This window comes from Paramormyrops kingsleyae, chromosome 18 (genome assembly GCF_048594095.1).
Source record: "Paramormyrops kingsleyae isolate MSU_618 chromosome 18, PKINGS_0.4, whole genome shotgun sequence".
Lineage (NCBI taxonomy): Eukaryota > Metazoa > Chordata > Actinopteri > Osteoglossiformes > Mormyridae > Paramormyrops > Paramormyrops kingsleyae.
In genome coordinates this window covers 9356349-9378749 of record NC_132814.1, presented here as the reverse complement: position 1 = coordinate 9378749, position 22401 = coordinate 9356349, and the positions used below count along the sequence as shown (strand labels likewise).

Genomic DNA, 22401 nt, shown 5'->3' with positions numbered 1-22401 from the left:
CCGCCTGTCTCTCCCTCTTTCTCATGCTGCTATACTCAGATCTGCCGGAGCCTAGACGAATATTGCACTCGATCATTTTGCTTGCACTGCCTCTGATTTCCTCAACTCTGGCTAATACACAATTATTCTCACTTCCTCCCTCACCCCTTCTGGGGTGTGCTCCATGGAGCACAATGTCGTTGAAGAGTTTATGCCTCTGCGGCCTGCAAGACAACTACCTCCACCTCCGGCAACTACCCTCCAACCTGCCTGCCCTTGGCTCAACACGATGCCTCGCCATCCATCCTGCGGCTGTGTGTCTATTAATCCTGCCATCGTGCATCAAGCACCACGTGCCTGCACCGGTCGGCCGCTGCATTGAGACATATATTTCAACCCCTGTATTAGCTTAGTCATTTCATCTTGTCTGTATTAGCTTAGTCATTTCATCTTGTTTGTTTGACTCATCTGCCGGCCCCTGGAGGATGGGCTCCCCCTTTGGATCTGGTTCCTCCCAAGGTTTCTTCCTCTTAGGGAGTTTTTCCTTGCCACCGTTGCCTTTGGCTTACTCAATGGGGGGTCCTTACGAGGCAGAAATGTAAAGCGCATTGAGACAATGTAATGTTGTGATAATGCGCTATATAAATAAAATTGAATTGAATTGAATTGAAATACTGGGACTAAAAGAACTCGGGGTGAGGGACTCAGATCCTCTCATTACTTAGTCTCCCTGGGTAGAATAACCGCCAGTTTTCCCCTACCAAGGCGGGGTGAAATTTCTCCGCTACACTTGCAGATGTGAGCTGAGCTCATGAAGTCGTTCCAGAACTGCTGGCACCAGTAATGAGCATAGCACTTGGCATCATAGGTCATCTTATTGTAGTTGCTTATATAGTAATGACTGAATTTTTCCATTTTTTCAATAACAAGAGAAGGGGACAAAAACGGTGGTGTTGGACCCATGACCAGCTGAGATGAGGGGGCCTGCACTGGAACGTGAGGCAGAGGGGTGGGATGAACTACGGCTGGAGCTAAAGATGGTTCTGGAGCTGGGCTAACTGGTGAGGCTACGCATGGGGATGAAGGAGGGGAGTCCATAAAAAGAGATGGAGAAGGAGGTAAAACAAAAGAGGATGGGACTGGTGAGGGAACTAAGAAGGAAGTTGATGATAAGGCTGGTGAGTAGGGCTCAGGGTGCGACGTTGTTGGGACTCGATGCAGGATGGTAGCAATCCCACATGGGTTGAATCGAAGGGGTTACTGGAGAATAGCAGCTTTTGTAAGTTCTTGGTATATGGCCCCCTTCCGTCCTTTAGGTTTCCTCCTTCGTCCTGATAAAACAATGATGGTACAATTATGCAAAATAAAGTGTAAAAATACAAGAGTCAAATCAATTGATGGCTGTTAGTGACAGACAGACAGCACACTTGGCAGTCAGTACTGCACATTGAGAAAAATACTGCCGTCTCATTGTCTCATTGGAGACAGGAAACGAATGCTTGGGAGACTTACGCGCTGGTCTCCGATTGGGCCGCCTGCATTTCCGTAGGGGTACTTCACCTATAAAAACACACCAGTCAGTGCACAGATTGCCTGATATGCAGAACAGCATTTACTACAGAGAATGGCAACGCTGGAAAGGTTCATGTGCACCAAGGCTAGCAGCCCACTCAATCCAAATGCTGGCATCAGGACCTGACTATAGAATCAAATCATTTATATAAGTAAGTGAACTTTATTGTCATTCACTCCATACAACAGTACAACAACGGAAGCATAGCTGAACAAAATTGCGTATCTCCAGGCTCAATGTGCAGACATAAAAAGACAGGTGCACATAGTCAACATATGGATAACACAAAGAAAATTTCACTTCTTACACAGAAGTAATTAAGACTGTGTAAGACAGCATAAGGCAGCACAGGACAGACACTAAATATACAAACCAATATACATACCCAGCAGGCATCCGACATTGTCACAACGTTGAATAACAGTTGAAATCCTGTCTTTATGTTGACAACATTGTTTCAACATAAATATGATGTTGAGATTTCAATGCCTGCTGTGAGCAAGCAGGAACAGCATTGGCACTAACGGCGCCGTGGCTTAGTTGGTTAAAGCGCCTGTCTAGTAAACAGGAGATCCTGGGTTCGAATCCCAGCGGTGCCTTTGTGGGCAGTGGTGGCTTGATGGTTAGGGTAGCGCACTTGTAATTGAAAGATTGCAGGTTCGAATCCCCCACCAGCAAGTCACCACTGAGATACCCTGAGCAAGGTACCGTCCCCAAGCACTGCTCCCCGGGCGCTTAATTAGCTGCCCCCTGCTATGTCACGAAAGTCACATATGGGTCAAATGCAGAGGTCACATTTCGTTGTTGCACACTGTGTGCTGTGGTGTGTTGACAATGACCACTGATCACTAAAAATTCTAAAAAAAAAAAAAAAAAAAAAATCTTGCGTCGAAATATAACAATATAATATATATTTTTTTAAAGTTGAAAAAATCATTCTGGTAGCACTCTGCAAACATTTATTAATATTTTAGAGGTATATTTTTTTAAAATGCTGTAATCTCTCGGTTTGGACTGACTGCCGAACCGCCTTCGCGCATGCGCACTTCCTGCATTCTCCAACGGCCTCCCGCTTGAGCGCTCCTCTGGTTTTGCAAACACTTGGAAGCTGTCGAAGAGGTGGATCCTAGGCACAGGCAATCCAAAAGGTAAGCATAGGCAATCATGAAGTTGACCAACATCTAAAGTAAAAGTTAATTTTCATTCATTGATTTGTTATTTGTGAGGCCAATCGTTCACGTTCTTTTACACAGCAAATGTGCCAGTGTTAAATTAACACTGCATGGTGTCTATATGTGTCCACACTATTCAGTGTTACCTTTAACACTTTACAGTGTGCAGTGAGTGTTGTTTTTACAATGTTAATGTTTATTAATCGTTTAAATGCCACGGCCTACCTAAGCATTGTTTCTGACCATGTCCATCCCTTTATGACCACCATGTACCTATCCTCTGATGGCTACTTCCAGCAGGATAATGCACCATGTCACAAAGCTCGAATCATTTCAAATTGGTTTCTTGAACATGACAATGAGTTCACTGTACTAAAATGGCCCCCACAGTCACCAGATCTCAACCCAATAGAGCATCTTTGGGATGTGGTGGAACGGGAGCTTCATGCCCTGGATGTGCATCCCACAAATCTCCATGAACTGCAGGATGCTATTCTATCAATATGGACCAACATTTCTAAAGAATGCTTTCAGCACCTTGTTGAATCAATGCCACGTAGAATTAAGGCAGTTCGGAAGGCGAAAGGGGGTCAAACACCGTATTAGTATGGTGTTCCTAATAATCCTTTAGGTGAGTGTATCTGCCCCATTTTAATATGCGCACAAGACGTCATGAGGATCAGAAGAGCCATCTCAGATTTATCCACCATCATGAGAAAGACTCTGACCAAACAGGATCTTACAGCTTTTTCTTGTTTCATATTAATTCAATTCAATTCAATTTTATTTATATAGCGCATTATCACAACATCACATTGTCTCAATGCGCTTTACATTTCTGCCTCGTAAGGACCCCCCATTGAGTAAGCCAAAGGCAACGGTGGCAAGGAAAAACTCCCTAAGAGGAAGAAACCTTGGGAGGAACCAGACCCAAAGGGGGAGCCCATCCTCCAGGGGCCGGCAGATGAGTCAAACAAACAAGATGATATGACTAAGCTAATACAGACAAGATGAAATGACTAAGCTAATACAGGGGTTGAAATATATGTCTCAATGCAGCGGCCGACCGGTGCAGGCACGTGGTGCTTGATGCACGATGGCAGGATTAATAGACACACAGCCGCAGGATGGATGGCGAGGCATCGTGTTGAGCCAAGGGCAGGCAGGTTGGAGGGTAGTTGCCGGAGGTGGAGGTAGTTGTCTTGCAGGCCGCAGAGGCATAAACTCTTCAACGACATTGTGCTCCATGGAGCACACCCCAGAAGGGGTGAGGGAGGAAGTGAGAATAATTGTGTATTAGCCAGAGTTGAGGAAATCAGAGGCAGTGCAAGCAAAATGATCGAGTGCAATATTCGTCTAGGCTCCGGCAGATCTGAGTATAGCAGCATGAGAAAGAGGGAGAGACAGGCGGGAACACAGGCATGGGGACTCCCTGAACATCAGCACTCTAGTGTAGAGCTAGAGTGACAGCACTGACGCCTCAGTTTATCCAAAGCCAATGACACCGATCCCCACCCAGCTCATCACCTCATACTGTTAGTCTGACTGGGAGTGAGGGACTAGCTGGAACCAGAACTAGGTTTCCTATACGCTAAGCTATACAAGTGCGTTTTTAATCTAGACTTGAAAAGCGAGAGTGTGCCTGAATCCCGCACATCCGCCGGGAGACCATTCCACAGCTGTGGAGCTCTGTAAGAGAATGCTCTGCAGCCTGCCGTAGCCCTGTCTACTTTAGGAACTAATAGATATCCTGCTCCTTGCGAACGAAGCAGGCGAGAAGGGTTGTAAGGGACCAGAAGATCATTGAGATATTGTGGTGCAAGGCCATTCAGAGTTTTGTAAGTCAATAGTAATAATTTGTAGTCAATCCTAAACTTGACCGGTAGCCAGTGCAGGGAAGACAGGATAGGGCTAATGTGATCAAATTTTTTAGTTTTTGTTAGAACTCTGGCAGCTGTATTTTGTACTAACTGAAGTTTATGTAGGGATCCAGATGGACAACCCGAAAGGAGGGCATTGCAGTAGTCCAATCTAGAAGTTATAAAGGCATGTATTAGTTTTTCTGCATCTTGAAAGGACAGCAACTTCCGAAGCTTGGCTATGTTCCGTAGATGATAAAATGCCGTACTGGTAATGCTATTTATGTGAGCACTGAAGCAGAGGTCGGAGTCTACCAGGACACCAAGATTTCTGACCACTGTTTTAAATTGAGTAGGGAGGCCGCTAGGGTTGGGGTTTACAAACTTATTGCGGGCCTCCTTAGGACCGATTAAAAGAACCTCAGTTTTTTCAGTATTTAACATGAGGAAATTCCTTGCCATCCAACAACGGATGTCTAGCAGACAGTCGGCTAAAGAAGAGAGCTGGGATGCGTCACTAGGTTTAACAGATATATACAATTGTGTATCATCAGCATAACAATGAAAATTAACACTGTAATTTCTAATTATGTTACCAAGCGGTAGCATATATAGATTGAACAGTAGGGGGCCCAGCACTGATCCCTGCGGGACACCATATCTTACTTTAGTGGCTATGGATGACTCATTGTTTACATGGACAAACTGGTAACGATCAGTTAAATACGAACGAAACCACAGTAGTGTTGTCCCTTTAATGCCAATCAATGTTTCCAACCGGTCCAAAAGAATATTATGGTCTACAGTATCGAATGCTGCAGTTAGATCCAGTAAGAATAATAGCGATATACAGCCATGGTCGGAAGCCATAAGCAAGTCGTGTATCACTTTGACTAAGGCCGTTTCTGTGCTATGATTGGGTCTGAAACCAGACTGATATAGCTCGTTAGCATTATTATCTTGAAGAAAGGAGGACAGCTGGTGAGCAACAACTTTCTCAAGAATTTTAGAAATGAAGGGAAGATTTGAGATGGGTCTATAGTTTCCTAAGTCACTAGGTTCAAGATTTGGTTTCTTTAGGATAGGTCTAATAACAGCCATTTTAAAAGATTTAGGAACATATCCAAGACTAAGAGATGAGTTTAACAAGTTTAACAATGTAGTGCTAATCAGTGGTGCAATTTCCTTAAGTAGATTGGTGGGTATTGGGTCAACAAGGCTAGTAGTGGGTTTGCAAGAGGAAATTAACTGAAGGAGTTCTGTCTGCACTACAGGAAACATGTGAAACATTCAAAGATGTTATCATTAGTACTAATAACACTAGCACTAGCAGAGGATTGGTGGTTGTGTGCAACCGTGGGCGTGCTCGTGATGGTATGTCTAATCGTGGTTATTTTATTATTAAAAAACGCAATAAAGGCATCACTACCAAGAGCTTCTGGGACTTGTGAGTTTAACATTGAATGATTCTTTGTTAACCTAGATACAGTTTCAAATAGGAATTTAGGATTGGTTTTGTTATTTTCTATTAGTTTAGAGAGATACATAGACCTAGCAGTCATTAGTGCATGTCTATACTTAGACAGGCTCTCTTTCCAGGCAAATCTAAAAACTTCTAATTTTGTTGACCGCCATTTGCGTTCTAGCTTTCGTGAAGCTTGTTTAAGTTCACGTGTACGGTTAGAGTACCAGGGGGCAGGTTTCTTATCTCTATGTTTTATTTTCTTGAGTGGTGCTACATGATCAAGAGTGGTACGAAACGATTCTACCATGTTGACGGTTACCTGTTCAAGTTCATTTACACATGACACTTCAGAGGTTAGGTTAAAGGACTGTGGGAGCTGTTCCAGAAAAGTTGCAGCGGATAATGAGGCTATGGAACGTCTAGTATCGTACCTCTGGTCTGGGGCCTTAGGGGAGTTATGTTGTATTTGAAATGTTAAAAGGTAATGATCTGAAAGTAGAGGATTCTGAGGGATAATTGATATGTGTTCTACCAGGACACCATGACTAAGAATCAGGTCTAGGGTGTGGTTACATGCATGAGTTGGCCCAGTTACATTCTGATGTACACCGACAGAGTCAAGAATGGCAGTAAATGCTTTTGTTACTGGATCACTTTCATTTTCCATATGAATATTAAAATCACCAACAATCAAGGCCTTGTCGGTAGTAACCACCAAGCTTGTTAAGAAATCTGCAAATTCCTTAAGGAAATTGCTATAGGGGCCTGGCGGTCTATACACAATGGCAATGGTGATTGGAGGTGTAGAACTACACTTAGATGTGCATGCAAGATTTAGAATAATAAATTCAAACATACTAAAGCTATAACCAGTATTTTCACGCACTCCTAGGTCAGTCTTAAATATTGCAGCAACTCCGCCACCTTTGCGATCGGGTCGAGGAGTATGCTTATAGCTATACTCAGCTGGAGTGGATTCATTTAGTGCCAAGAACTCATTCGGTTTTAGCCAAGTCTCAGTAAGACATAGGGCACTAAGATTAGAATCAATAATGATTTCATTTACGAGCAATGTCTTAGGAGCCAGCGATCTAATGTTCAGGAGTCCAAGTTTTAGGTTTGCATTACACCTACTATCCAGAGTTGAAATAGGTCTAATTTCTCTAAGGTTTGCAAGACACGAACTACGATGGAATGACCCCCCACGATTAAAACCGCGGGGAACAGACACAGTCTCAATAATATGAAGCCTGGGTGACGACTCTAAGCGACTAGCAGGCGGTCGGTTAAGCCGTTTTACCTGCCGCCTTGGCTTGGCTCTGGTTAGTCAGCAATCTGCCCTAAGACTGTGAGCTATGCTTTTTGACAGGAGATCGGCACCAGCCCACGTGGGGTGAATACCGTCCCTCTTCAAAAGCCAAGGCCTACCCCAGAATGTCCGCCAATGGTCTATATAACCCACACCATTTATCGGGCACCATTCCGACAGCCAGCGATGCAGCGACGATAATCTGCTGTACATTTCGTCGCCACGTCTAGCAGGGATAGGGCCAGAGCATGTTACTGACGCGGACATCTTCCTCGCAAGGCTGCACACCGCTATGAAATTTGCTTTAGTGATCTCCGATTGCCTCAATCGGACATCATTTGTGCCGACGTGGATAACAATATGCGAATACTTACGTTTACTCTTAGCCAGCACTTTTAAGTTTGATAAGATGTCGGTCGCTCTGGCACCAGGGAGACAATTAACTACGGCCGCTGGAGTCGCTACTCTCACGTTTCTTAGCATAGAATCGCCGATTACCAGAGCGCTTTCAACAGGCGGCTCAGTGGGTGTTTCACTGAGTGGGGAGAACCTGTTGGAAACGCAAATGGGTGAATGGTGCCGGTGTGAGTCCTGTTTGGACTTACGGCTATGCCGCCGGGTCGTCACCCACTCGCCTTGCTGCGAAGGCCCTGCTGCCGGAGCGGGGGGAGACTGGCTCACTATAGCGGACATATCCGGAGCCGCTAACACTGCGTCAATAAAACTCTCACTCTCCTGAATCTCCCGTAACGTCCGGATGCGTCCCTCTAAGTCTGCGATCTTCTCCGTCAGCCTGGCAACTAGCTTACACTTATCGCAGACAAACGTACCGCTAATGACGGGAGAAGAATAACTAAACATACTGCACTCGGAGCAAACGACAGGAGCCATAGTGATATACTTACGTTTAGCGGGGAAAAACTCCGGGGGCGGAGGCGATTAATCCGTCGTGGATTTGGAAGATTATCAGGAGACTATTAAGCTTGCCAAGATTTATCCGATTGCTTAATTCTAACTCTAAGTATTATTTGGGTTATAGTTATAGTTATAGTTTAAAAGTTCGCGCGGTAGCAACCAGTCTCGCTCACGCAGGCTTTGCTGGCTTGGTTCTGACTGACCTTGACGATTAGAGAGCTGTGGTCTTATAGCATCTTGCTATTGAGTCAGAGGAAAAACTCTTGGAGAAGTATAGGGCATCTCTCCGGAGTAGTCTATATTTTAATGGCGTGGGGATATGTTTGATTGCCAGTCCTTCCCTTGGATGATTAACATATGTAGAAAGGTGTCAGGAGAGTTGTGATACCCTTTTTTGTGCAATTTCTGGTACCACCTCCTCCGCAGTAGACCAGTGGTGCTGGATGTATATTTGCATAGCATGACACAGTACTGTTGTTGATTTAATAGATTTATTTTTTTTAATCCACTGCGATTGTGATGAATAAGGCAAGAACAAAAACCACAGAAATGGCTCCTGCGTGCCAGCCAGGGACCAGGAGGGATGGTTTGGCCTCTATGGCTTAACAAGAGAAGGTAGTGGCTGGGTGAAAAATGCTATAGAAAACCAATCATTTTGTTTCTTTTCTAAGCCTGGGCTCTCTAGGAAGATCATTTGGACATTATGTGCCTTGTCAATTGAGATTTCTTTGGGGATGCAGATATACAAAAACTACACTGCTCAGACAAATCAGCTTACACCAACACAGAAAGACAAATATGGTAATTTGGTAAAGACTAAAATCAGTGCCATACCATCCTCAATCGTGGTGGGTTTCTAAAAATTAAGCTTAATGAAATCTTAATATTAAATGAGCAAAGTGATTTGATTTGTTCCTCTATCGCAAGTTGTAGTCTAAAAGCAATGAGGCCACCACCCATTGTATCTGTTTTAGCGAAATACACTCCTTCAGTCATTAATAATCTGCTGACCACATACAATCCCCCACGCTTGCTTCGATCTCAAGGTGCGGGATATCTGTTAGTACCTAGGGTAGAAAGATCTACGGCAGGCTGCAGAGCTTTCTCCTATAGAGCTCCTCAGCTGTGGAACGGTCTTCCACCGGATGTGCGGGTTTCAGGCTCACTTTCAATATTCAAGTCTAGACTAAAAACACACCTATTTAGTTTAGCTTATAGGGACACTAGTTCTAGCTCTAGCTAGCTTCTCACTCCCAGTTTAACCTATAGTGTGAGGTGTAGAGCTGGGTGGGGATCGGTGCCACTGGCTTTGGATAAACTGAATTGACAGTGCTGTCACTCTAGCTTCACAATCGCTTGTGGGATTGGAATGCTGTCATTTCAGGGACTCCCCATGCCTGCATTCCCACCTGCCTCTCCCTCCTACTTATGCTGCCATAGCCATATCTGCCGGAGCATTGCACTTCATATTGCACTCATCTAACATTTCGCACTGCCTATAGTCTCCCTTACTTTGACTAATTGCATTTATTTCCACCACCTTCTCCTGGGGGGTGCTGCCTGGAGCCCTCAATCTATCAAGATGCCCAGCACACCCTGCAACATGTGACGTCGCCACTACCAATGACGTCCGTTCATCCAGCTCGCCGTTCTGCCTGTGTCACCTTCCTTGTATGACCCGCTCCCTGCCTTCTGGCTGCCTGGCGATTGGAGGGAGTGGTGGCACTGGCTTGTCATCTCCCCCCTGCTCCCCGTTTGTTTCAGATTTAACTGTATTTGACTCTCCCTGCCGGCCCCTGGAGGATGGGCTCCCCCTTTGAGTCTGGTCCCTCCCAAGGTTTCTTCCTTCTAGGGAGTTTTTCCTTGCCACTGTCGCCTATGGCTTACTCACTGGGGGCTTTGGGTGGGGATGCTGTAAAGCGCTTTGGGACAATGTAATGTTGTGATAATGCGCTATACAAAAATAAATTTGTTGTTGTTGTTGTTGCTCACCATGCACGTCGCCCCGTTTACTCCTCATACACACGGTGGGCGCACGCACATATGCACACACACTACACACAACAATAAACATTAACCACTATACATGACATAACACACAGCACATTTATAATCACACAAGCGATTACTGAGAACTATTTATAAGCTATCATCAGTACAAGGAGTGACGCCGATGTTTCCGTTCTGCCTTACTTGCTGTAACTGTAGTTCCGCTTTTTGCCAGCAGGCTGCGCACAGACAGCGTTTCTGTGGGCTGCACATTGTATGTAGTTAGATTAGTATTTCATAACTGGACTGCAGGACATTACATAAAATCATTTTCTGCAGTAAGTATTGGAGTGTTTATAAAGGATCTTTTTTAAAATAATAATAAAAATAATAAATCAGTTTCTCACAAACACCTCCATTCATGACTGACTGAAATATCAAGGATGAAAGTGATTAGGATCAGCTCAGAGAGCGCATGCCGAGCTGTTGCTAAAGTAGCAGCAGTCAACTTTAAACCAATGTTAAACAAATGCTAGTTAATACTGAAAACAATCAGTCATTAAAATTAAACAGCTTGCTAAGTTGTGTTTCCTTTAACAATATAAATGTTATAGAAAAATGGAAACTCCACGCAAATATTAATCACAAAGATTTATAAAAACCGCAACTGTACTGAAAAATAACGTTGCTTATGAATGTTGGCAAGTAAAAAAGTATTTGTACTTTGTGATCAAGTGCCATTCTTGGCACATCACACAACAACGAAATGTGACATATTAGCGGGTGGCTATATTATTTAGCTTTATTCTTAAAATAATAATACTAATACCAATAATAATAATAACAAAACCAAATATCCTGTAAATTTTAGAATGTGAAATGGTCGGCTAAGTTGACCTCGAACGGTTCTGCGTGCTCATTGGTTTATTTTTTTTTTTTTCGTTTCTTGTTTTAAGAAACTGAAGCCACCTAATCAGCGTGCCAATGGAGTGACGTCAAGCGAAGGTTGAGAGAGATTCTAGAATTTATAGTTATTGCTACGTATATCTGGAAGCAGAAGCTGTCATTTTTTTTATTTCTCTCAGTCTTGATTTGGGCTTGGTTGGTGATTAGTGTTCGTGTTCAATTCCTTTAAATAACTTCGGCAATGGCTCCTTTCAGTCGCTTGTGTAGTTTTCTACGCACTTGTCTGAGAAGCTTGAAGCGTTCCAACTTTCGTGTGGGCAAGCCCACCGCACCATGCTCTAGTGTTGCAATGGGGGTTGCTATAAATGGCAACGCCCCTGCAAAGGTCGGGAGTGGCATACACCTCCCCAGTGGACACGGGGATCACCAGCATGCTGCTGTTGCAGCAGAGGCAGGGTCCGAGTGGGCGGCAGTTTGGGAGAAGATTGCAGCCCTCGAAGACGAGGTGGGCCGTTTACGGTCCGAGATCTCCCAGCTTGCCGGTGCCCTGACTGACCAAAATATGCCCCGGAGCAGTTCGGAGACCACTGGGACTCCTTTTGTAGTCCCCACTTCAGCTCCAAGCTGTTTTCCGCCCCCTCCTCCTCCTCCACCGCCTCCTCCGGCTGCTAATATCCAGGGCCCCAAGCAGAAGACGAGTCATCGTCAGGGAAGTGGCGCAGGACCCACCAAAGGCCCCAACATGCTGGATGTTCTGGCGGAGCTGCCCCACATTAAACTGCGCCCGGTGCTGAGGTCGCCAGGTGGGACGCCAGTGACGAGGAGGGGACTGACGCAGGGGACGCCCATGCCCTCAGAGGATATTGCTGCCATCTTAGCAGAGGCTCTGAAAAAGAAGTTCAGTAACCACTCTGATGAGTAGGAGCAGCAGTCCTCTGAGCCCTTTAACTTTTTTTACTTAAACTTTCTATACTTAAATTTTTTATACTTATAACATTTTTATACTTATATCATTTTTATACTTAAGATTTTTATACTTATATACTTTATATACTTAAACTTTATATACTTATACTTTGTGTACTGATTCTATATACTTATTAATAAATAATATATGTCACTATTATTTTTAAAAGAGTTGCTGATTTTGTAATACTGCTGCAGCATTCTCCACATGCTAATCACTGCCCCACATCGAATTGGCACTTTGATCAGCCACGTATCACTTCACTACCCCCTGTTGAATGTTGCATCGTATGTTGTTAGATATCTCGTAGTAGTAAGTACTTCATTATTAGGCTGCACAATATTGGAAAAGATGTATTTCTGCAATGAGTATTGCAGTATTTATTTAAATTTAAAATGCTTAAAACAAACCAATTTCTCACAAACACATCTATTCATGAGTGATTTAAACGGCAAGGATGAAAATGATTAGGATTAGCTCTTATGATTAGCTCTTGCCAAAATAGGGCTTGTAAACTTTTATGGTACTCAGAATTAACCCAAACAACTATGACTCTATAATCCTCTATAATCACTCTCACTCTGTCACATTTGAATCAAACTCCAGACCTCGCATGTAATGAGCAAAGTTTTCTTCTTTATTCAGCAATCCAGCATAGTGTTCCAGCCACACTCAGGTACAATGCGTAATGCACCCCGCACCCAGAAATCAGCAGGTTAATATACTACAAGATGAATTCCTCTATATGGACTTCTAAGTCCTGATTGGTTACCAAACATCTGCAAACCAGGTTTCAAACATACAACAAACATAATACGCCACCTCTATTGGTCTACTTCAAGGATGTTCAGCTTCCAATCCTCGTTAGGCCTACAGGTAGGCCTCCTATGAGTCCCACACATAAGCCTGTCTATCCAGCCTAGGAAGGAGGGCAAAAACCCTAAACATTAGGGAAATTCCACTCCCAACCCAGCAAAAAGGTGCAACCCCCCCCTTCGGTGTCCATGGCTGGCATGGCTCACAACGCTATCAGTAAGGGAAACCCCAACCCTATATTACCTAAATAAAGACTTCAGCCTAAACATATACAACTCTTATGGATACATAACTTGCTTGTGTGTTCAAATGCTACCATACAACAAACTGCATCTAGCATAGTATAGCAGCTACATTTCAAGGCTTCCTGCAGGTCCCCTTTCTCCCCCCGGCGATGTTCCCTTCAGCCCAGTTCTCCAAGGTCTGTGGCCTGCAAAGCTGGTTCCGTGCAGGTGGCTGCGAGGCAAGGACACACGGCACCATCCCCAAAACAACAAAACCTGAGACACAAGAACAATACCACAATGCCTCCCAACCCTGGCCTACCATCACTTTAAATTTCCCTTCCACACTTTGAAGTAATGTTAAACATATACTACATAATCCTGAAAAGGAGCGGTCACTAAAATTAAACAGCTCGCAGATCTTCACACTGCAAGAAATGCAAAGATGGAGAAAGCGAAGAACAGTGAGAGGACGCCACTGTTTATGGTGTCCTCGTCGACCCTTATGAAATGCCAGCAAACACATGGACAAGGGATCCCGATGCGCTACCTTTCTTATGGGGACACTGTCAACCACCTAGTTTCTGTCATTAGTGCATACACTTTTAAGGAGTTTAAAAACTACAAATCTCTTGAAGCGCACAAACAGTTCACAGCCGGCTGGGCACATTGTCATCATCAAAGATTTTAGGCATGTTTATTTATATAGCACAATTCAGGCACAAGGCAATTCAAAGTGCTTTACAAAGACAAGGATACAATCAAATTAAAATGTCAAAATCACATTTCAAAGATAAGTGAAAAAGAAATAATAATGAAAATAAATAATTTTATTAATCAATTACAATGAACACATAGATAATAATAAGAAAAAGCCAAAACAAATAAATAGGTAACTGAAAAGACGTCACATTTTAATGACAGAAAATGACTGGTGCTGCATCTAGGAAACTCTGACCATGCAACAATTCATCTAATTCCAGCATACAGACAAAATCTGAAAACTGCTAAACCTGTCGTTACTAGAGTGAAACACTGGACATGTGGAGCTGTAGAGCAATTAAAATCATGCTTTGACTCGACAGACTGGAATGTTTTCAAAACTGCTACTAACAGCTTGGATGAATACACAGACACTAACATGGCACATAAGCTTCTGCAAGGACTCTCGCATTCCCAAAAAGTCTGCTGTCAGCTATAATAACGACAAACCATATTTTACAACTGAACTCAGGCAGCTTCATAAAACAAAACATGAACCTTACAGGAGTGGTGACAAAAACCTGTTCAAAGTCTACTGCGGGTTTGAAAAGCCACATTCGCGCACCATACAGCCCTCACCTTTTCAATGGCCTTCTTCTCACCTGGGTACAGTACCTTCACACCTCGCCCACACTCTCCCCAGCTTACCCCCCCCCCCCCACGTCCAGCCACCTCCCCAGGAGAATCAATGACAGAGATGTAAACAAGATCTTTAGGAGTCAGAATACAAGGAAAGCTCCTGGTCCAGACTCTGTCTCCCCAGCCACTCTGAAGCACTGTGCAGATCAATCATCACCTGTCTTCACAGATATTTTCAATTAGTCACTGGATCTTTGTATCTTAAATCATCCACAATAACACCTTTTCCAAAGAAACCCAGAGTCTCTTGCCTCAGTGACTACAGACCAGTGGCTCTCACATAGGTGGTAATGAAGGCTTTTGAGAGACTTGTGCTGTCATACCTTAAAACCATCACAGACCCATCGCTTGACCCTTTATAGCACAGGTGTCAAACTCCAGTCCTGGAGGGCCGGAGCCCTGCACATTTTTGGGTTTCCCCTCATTTAACACACCTGATTCAACTCCTTGTGCTAATTACCACACAGCTCTTGAGCTGAATCATTTGTGGTGGAACAGGGAAAGAACTAAGCTACACAGGGCTCTGGCCCCCCAGGACTGGAGTTTGACACCCCTGCTTTATAGTCTGCCTACAAAACCAACAGACCTGTGGACGATGCAGTTAACACTGGACTCCATTTCTTGCTCCGGCACTTGGACCGCCCTGAGACATATGTTAGGATTCTGTTTGTGGACTTTAGCTTTGCATTTAATACTATTCTATTGCAGCTAATGCGGAGTGAACTCTCACAACTGTCCGTGCCTGATCTAAAATAACATAACCACGATGGCCCAGTTTTACGCTACAATCATTGAGTCCATCCTCACCTGCTCCATCACAGCCTGGTTTGGATCAGCCACTGAACGAGACAAGGCGAATAATCGGCAGTAACCTGCCTACCCTCCAGACACTGTACATCACCAGAATCAGGAAACGGGCATAAAAAATCTTTGAGGACCCATCTCACCCTGCTCACCACATCTTTCAAGCCTTACCCTCCATGAGAAGACTCATGGCAATCAGAACCAAGACCACAAGACACGCCAAGAGCTTCTCCCCTCAGGTAGCCTCTCTCATTTTTCAAACCAGTCTCTGAATGGACGATCAATTAATCATCAGCTGCAGTGAAATATCCACCAGCATAACCAGTGAACAACTGATAAACTTCCTCTATGATTATATTCTGCACTCTTGCACATTATGCACACATACTGCAAACTCTGTATACATATTGCACTCTTGCACATATAGTTGACTTGGCTGCTAATTAATAACGGCACCATTTAAGAGCCCTTTAAATTATTATGCCATTTATATAGTTTATATTCATACTACAATTATTACTATGTACACACATATATAAATATCATAATACCATCATTACTGCCATTAATAAAATTAATTATCATATAATTATCATATTACCCAATTGCCAATTTATTGTTTATTACCTTTCTGCATATGTCTTTGCTAAATGTGGTATGTTCTTTGTAATGTCATGTAAAAGCACCACCAAGGCAAATTCCTTGTATGGAAACATATCTGGATTCCGATTCTACATCCTTCATCAGGACTGGAAAACTTCCATCCAGCGTTGCATTTTACTTTGACGCTGTCGCTTTTGAAACACATTTCTGTGATCTAGCTCTTGTTTTGGTCGCCGGCTATCATCCAACAAAAGGTTCATTTCAGCTCTCCTAATCTGACATAAACCACACTCACAAACACTTTCGGGTTACTGTGTCACCGGGAAGGGATGGACTCCGGTCAGGATGGGTCTCCAGCATTTCCTATCCTGGCTGTTCTCTTTAAGGACAAACACAAGAATGGAGTCTACCCAACTGGAAATCGTACGTTCCCTGTACATTCAGAGAACGTACCCATTGGTGTAAAGGACGTCGCTGTGTAACCTTCCCAGAACGTTCCCGGGATGTCACGATGTGGAGTTCTTTAGACGTTCGGGGAACATCATTTTGGGAAAATTCGGGGAACTTTCAGGACGTGTTGGTAACGTTTCGGGCACCAAACTTTAATGTTCTTTTTTGGTCCTATTTGGTCTTTTCATCACTTTCCCAGGATTTTTATAGATCCTGAGTGACAATTACAGTAACCTTTAGGGGACCTACCTGGAATGTTATTTTTTAGTCCTTGCACCACCTTCTCAAAGCTAGGGCTGTACGATCACATCGCCATATGTGATCTTTCCACGAGTAATACTGAGATTTTTATGCAACAGAAAAGGAGAGATTACCCGAAATAACCTGTAATGAAATAGGACTTGTTATTATCTACCAATTAACATAGTGTGACAAATAGGTTAGTGGTGTTACCCCGAGCTGCAACAACAGACACAAAACAGTACCTAATCCGATGAGTAATATTGTGCATGCGCACATCGCAATGATGCTGTCTTAAAATGGATGAGAGAGGGATATAGGGCTCTCGAAGGAACAAACAGGCACGCTTAGGTTCACTCAAATACACTTTAATAAGTAATACAAAATGATCTCACATTAACACCAATACTGAGCAATGCAAAATAACTCGTACTACAACGGATATCAAGTAATATATATCTTATAGCTAATAGTATTTGGTGCAAAGGTATGAATATATACACTCACCTAAAGGATTATTAGGAACACCTGTTCAATTTCTCATTAATGCAATTATCTAATCAACCAATCACATGGCAGTTGCTTCAATGCATTTAGGGGTGTGGTCCTGGTCAAGACAATCTCCTAAACTCCAAACTGAATGTCAGAATGGGAAAGAAAGGTGATTTAAGCAATTTTGAGCGTGGCCTGACGGTTGGTGCCAGACGGGCCGGTCTGAGTATTTCACAATCTGCTCAGTTACTGGGATTTTCACGCACAACCATTTCTAGGGTTTACAAAGAATGGTGTGCAAAGGGAAAAACATCCAGTATGCGGCAGTCCTGTGGGTGAAAATGCCTTGTTGATGCTAGAGGTCAGAGGAGAATGGGCCGACTGATTCAAGCTGATAGAAGAGCAACTTTGCCTGAAATAACCACTCGTTACAACCGAGGTATGCAGCAAAGCATTTGTGAAGCCACAACACACACAACCTTGAGGCGGATGGGCTACAACAGCAGAAGACCCCACTGGGTACCACTCATCTCCACTACAAATAGGAAAAAGAGGCTACAATTTGCACGAGCTCACCAAAATTGGACAGTTGAAGACTGGAAAAATGTTGCCTGGTCTGATGAGTCTCTGATGATTTCTGTTGAGACATTCAAATGGTAGAGTCAGAATTTGGCGTAAACAGAATGAGAACATGGATCCATCATGCCTTGTTACCACTATGCAGGCTGGTGGTGGTGGTGTAATGGTGTGGGGGATGTTTTCTTGGCACACTTTAGGCCCCCTAGTGCCAATTGGGCATCGTTTAAATGCCACGGCCTACCTGAGCATTGTTTCTGACCATGTCCATCCCTTTATGACCACCATGTACCCATCCTCTGATAGCTACTTCCAGCAGGATAATGCACCATGTCACAAAGCTCGAATCATTTCAAATTGGTTTCTTGAACATGACAATGAGTTCACTGTACTACAATGGCCCCCACAGTCACAAGATCTCAACCCAATAGAGCATCTTTGGGATGTGGTGGAACGGGAGCTTCGTGCCCTGGATGTGTATCCCACAAATCTCCATCAACTGCAAGATGCTATCCTATCAATATGGGCCAACATTTCTAAAGAATGCTTTCAGCACCTTGTTGAATCAATGCCACGTAGAATTAAGGCAGTTCTGAAGGCGAAAGGGGGTCAAACACTGTATTAGTATGGTGTTCCTAATAATCCTTTAGGTGAGTGTATATAGAAAAGAAGCAATAATACATACAAGAAGCAAGGAAACATAAAAAGTTACGAAATATTATCACAAGCGGCGATAATTTACTCGCAACAATCAATGGAAAACATAAGCAGTTGCAAAGCTATTTACACTCGGACGTGCTATCATCACCCACCTTCACACATGGACTGGGGAGCCCTTTCAGTCCTGGCAGGAGACCAACACGTGAGTTCCGAGAAAGTGCCGGGCGATGCGCACTCTATCCCACGGCTGAACTCCGGTCAGTACTGGGATCTCCCCCTTCCTTTATACTAAATTTAGAGTTGCGTGTGGGCAGGGGGTAAGCTGGCCAGGCTCACCCCTTCCCCCCAGGCAATATATGGTGCTCCAATTGCCCCTTTTGTCCGAGTGATGCTGCTTGCGATAACATACTACAATAGGCGTCCTTGCGCAATGCCTCCCTGTTCCCCCCTAAAGGCAATATAGGGTGCTGTATACCGACCCCCCCCCCCCATCTCCCGAAACCAAGATAAACATCCTGCATGCCGATCTAATGGCCCAGATGAGCATCCTGGCTTCTCTTTATGAGCCCAAGTTATTTATGGCAAAATTAGGTTTTACAGGGGTTCGGTAAATAACATGTTCGTGCAGTTTAGTAACATTTGGGGTGAATCATTTACGATTGATCTGAATTTCAGGATGATCAGTCCACACGCGATCAGAATTAATCCATAATTATAACTTAATATTATAGTAAAAGGATCAATTCCATACCACGTGGGTGACATAATCGTCTGTGAATTTATCTTAATACAGATGCGGAGGTGGATTTTTCGTACAGCACAACTCAGATCGTTTGCAGAACTTTAGTAACATTACAGGGACTTTTGCACAACATTTAGGTGACTTAAAGTTTAATATATGCAATACCAAAACGTGTTTACACTATAAAACAATTATAGCCAATGCATTTCAGTTCTTATTATTTCTTTTATTGTTCATAATGCGAGAGAGAGAGAGAGATGTTTTGGTTTTGGACCAAAAATTACTCAGATTATGTAAAACAATTATTTAAACAAATTATTTACATGAAACAATTATTTCAGTCACTGTAGTAACATCTAAAATGTTCTTTTCTCAAACTGAGCTGAAACCATCCAAAAACACTATCAATAAAAAAGAAAGAAACGTTTGAGAGAAAACTCCGTCACTGTCTTCAATTTGATGTCGTGTAGATGGCCCAGGTTCTTCTTCCGCTGCCTGAAAATCATAAATAACAATATTTTCCAGTCACTTCATTTACTTTTTAATTGCTTTTGATTACCCTTAGGTGTACAAGCTATGAGGTAACTTAGCATATTAACCAAATGTGTTTGCCATATAAAGTGTGGAAATATAAGACAAAACTGAGATCATTAGTGGTTAGACTATGAGTAGGTGTCCATGAATATGTGACAGAAACAAAGGTTTAATAGAGAGACAAGGTGAAGGGTAATAAAAGTAACGAGTTACACTAATATCTTGGATGTCATCCTGTGTTGCCATAAAATGTTACAGCACCTTTGTCACGACCGGGTGACGGGCAAGCGAGTGGGGTGAGGGAAAGCAGGAGCAGGGAGACCGCAATCCAAGGGCAACGGGGTTTATTATGGAGAACAAGCAGACAGGGGATCACTCGGTTAACAAAGTCAATGACAGACCTGGGGAAACAGACTGGAACGCGGACTGAAATACACAAGACAAGCCGAAATAACAGGAAACAGGTGATTACAATCGGGGTAGTGCACGTGAGTAATGAGGGGACGTGGCACACACGAGGATCGGACGAGCTGGGCGTGACAACCTTGGCTTGTCCGATTTAAGTGAACAGGTACTATGAATTTTGAATTTAAAAATGGTATCAATGTGCAGTGCAGTTTTAAGTGTTAACTGCTCCGAAGAAAAACAAAAAAAACTTACAGGTATTGGGTGGATCTTTGCACGGTGAGGTGCGTGTTTTAGGGTATCCCCTATATAATTTTCAATGTCCTTCTTGCTAACCCTCGGAAATTGTGCAGCACAAGCTCCTAGAAAAAATGCAGTATTTAATAAATGTTAAATAATGGGTCTATGCAATGTAATGGACAACATTTTGTGAAATCTAACCGTTTAACATACTAGGTAATTCATTTAGCGATATATGTGGTTTTTAATTTTCTGTTTAAAACATATGCATGATTATAAGAAGGGTCTGTAGGATCACACATGCACATATCACAGGGCCTAAATTCCAGGTGGCCTGAGACAAGGCCGAGCCTGGTACGAGAGGCACCAAAGGGGGGTTACACACATGAACACACACACACAGATAACAAGGGAGGCCAGCACTCCAACTTTTATTGCCCTTGACTTGGCACACAACCCCCCTCCACATACACTCTGCCTTACATCTCACTCACCCAACAGACGAACACCCTAAAGGAAATTTCATTTAAGTTTGGCTTTTGTATACCCTGTATATTGATTTACTCATGACTACTAGTCTCAATATACAGATACGTTATGTTTGTATGTGTCCTTAGACAATCTTAGTGTTTTGTGTGCCACCCTTATAACCATGTTCACGGAGTATCACCTATTTTACCCCTTTGTACTTGAACACATATAAATTTAAATAAATAGATAGGCATAGCTACCCTTGTATATATGTTCTCATGGTATACCAGAAGAATCTGGAAAATTAGTGTAACCAATGTGTCCTAACTTTTAGAGAGTCTTCTTTGTTAACAACCCCCCTGCTCTTCCAACATTCCTTTGCGGTCCTTATCTGATCTTGGTGGACCGTTACCAAGTTTCGTGGTTCTAGCATACTATATTAAAAAGAGCTGAATTAAGGTGTACATTATCCATTCTGGAGAAGATGAATTAGCATAAGCCACACCAAACAAAATATGCTGTTTCCAGATGTGCAACTTATATTGATATTACCACAAACTAACGGCCACGCCTATCTATGGATAAGATGTGCTGTTTGTAATATGAATATTTGATGTAATATCTGCACAAAGTGTAACATCTGTTGAGGTGCAACCCAAAACACCTGTATCCTATACTGATGTGAATCAGTCACATAGATAAAATAATTAATTGTTTAATCAATTAATACAGATGGTATGAGGTATGTACCTGTGAAGCTGGTATGGCATGTTTGGTGTCAAACTGATTGTTAATCACCCCTGATTCCAAATCTGGTCAGTGATTACCATAAAAGTGGATGTATCAAAAGTTATAATAGCTTAATGAAAATCATCAGTAAAGGGAGAATCAGTCGGGCCATAAATCCCAAAAGGACTGATACAGACCCCCTTCCGAAAGTCCGCCAAATGGATGGCCAGCCATTGGGCCAGGAGTCGAATTCCTGGTCATCCCTATTCATGAACTTTAGACCATAAAAATCTAGCACCTCAGAACAAAGGTGCGCAGAGAATAATCGCCAGCCCGAAGGAGAACATCAGCCGGGGCAAACAGATCATCAAGCGCAGAAAAGACCATCAGCCCGGGAGACGAGAAGCCCACAAGAAACCCTCCGGTGAAGGCCCAGCTGAACAGAGAACAGCACCCAAGACAAAGCGTCACCAGGAGAGAGAATCCAGAGGGGCTCCACTCCACTGCTCCAAACGCCGAGCCTTCCTGAGTGCCATCAACCCAGCAGCTCTGCCATCAACTGCCAAGACCCCCCCCACTCTTCAACCAAGTAAACCAACTTCCTTTCATTCTAACAACTTAAGCTGTTCTGTTAACCTGCTATAAGACTTTAGGGTCGTGTTCCACAAACTGTGCTTGCTTTGCAGAACAGTATTTCCCATTTAAGGTTACTCATTTAAATCCGGTCATTTTCATAATTACATCGTTTGTTTTATTCTGTTATTTCGTGTTTGTTGTTTGTGTTAGGTGTAATGTCTGTCTTATGTTAGTTGTAGTGTTAACTAGGAATAAATGCATGTCTTTTACACAACTTTAGCCTCCGTCATTGAGTGTTCCACAC

The 22401-nt window shown here is 43.2% G+C and overlaps 1 non-coding gene across 1 annotated transcript; it reads left to right on the top strand.

The window, feature by feature from the left end:
• Positions 1-2077: 2077 nt before the first annotated feature.
• On the top strand, positions 2078-2151 carry trnat-agu (transfer RNA threonine (anticodon AGU)). Its single transcript has one exon. It is a non-coding gene; the product is annotated as a tRNA-Thr (tRNA).
• Positions 2152-22401: the final 20250 nt, after the last annotated feature.